Source organism: Bison bison, unplaced genomic scaffold, assembly GCF_000754665.1.
Source record: "Bison bison bison isolate TAMUID 2011002044 unplaced genomic scaffold, Bison_UMD1.0 scf7180017864289, whole genome shotgun sequence".
Taxonomy (NCBI): Eukaryota; Metazoa; Chordata; class Mammalia; order Artiodactyla; family Bovidae; genus Bison; species Bison bison.
This window is the reverse complement of record NW_011494861.1, coordinates 11,644,127-11,644,894: the sequence shown is the minus strand read 5'-3', so window position 1 is coordinate 11,644,894 and position 768 is coordinate 11,644,127.

Sequence of the window (768 nt, the reverse complement as noted above, 5' to 3'; positions counted from 1 at the left end):
GGCCTCCTCCAAGTGGAGGATGTTAGAGACAGAGAGAGACAGGCCAGGATGCCCCTGCGACCTCATCTTCTACAGGACCTTACTGCTGATGCAGGTCAACCTCAGTACATTCAGAGGTAGAGTACCAGGTCGGGGCTGTTGGGGGGGGGGTTGCCTCCTGGGAGGCTGTCAACCCCAGGGCCTGTTTCCTTGCCCAGTGGTGCCTCCCAGGATAGGTATGGCCCCTAGAGCTTCAAGGGGCAGAGAGCAGCCAGACACGGCTCCAGAACCCTCTGGGCTCAGCTTCTTTCTTGGGGGAAAGGGGAGCAGGTCCTAGAGCCTAGAGGAGGCTGTTGGGGCCTGGAGATAATCAGGTGATCACAGGAGCTCTGGTTGGGAAGCTAAGGGCTCACCTTTCAAAAGTCAAGGCTCCCAGGAGCCCCAGGTCCTACCCCATTTCAAACTCCCAAGTACCTGGAGTTTTCTGGGCCTGGCGAGGCCGACTGCTGTCACCGTTAGGACCAACTCTTTCTCCAGATTTCAAACACCTATGATTTGCTGTCATTGTTAGTCCCCAAGCCCTGACCTCACAGGCAAGAAAGAGGGACCCAGAGTCACAGGGTTCCACAGGGCGAGACACCCACAGAGGCAGGCAGAGCACCTGACTACACACAGGAATTCAGCAAACACTCATTGACCCTTGGTCCCCACCAGGAACTGGGCAGATGGAGGCCACAGAGGAACACCGCTCCACCTGCCAGTGGCGGGGGAAAGGGGGCACACCCCCCC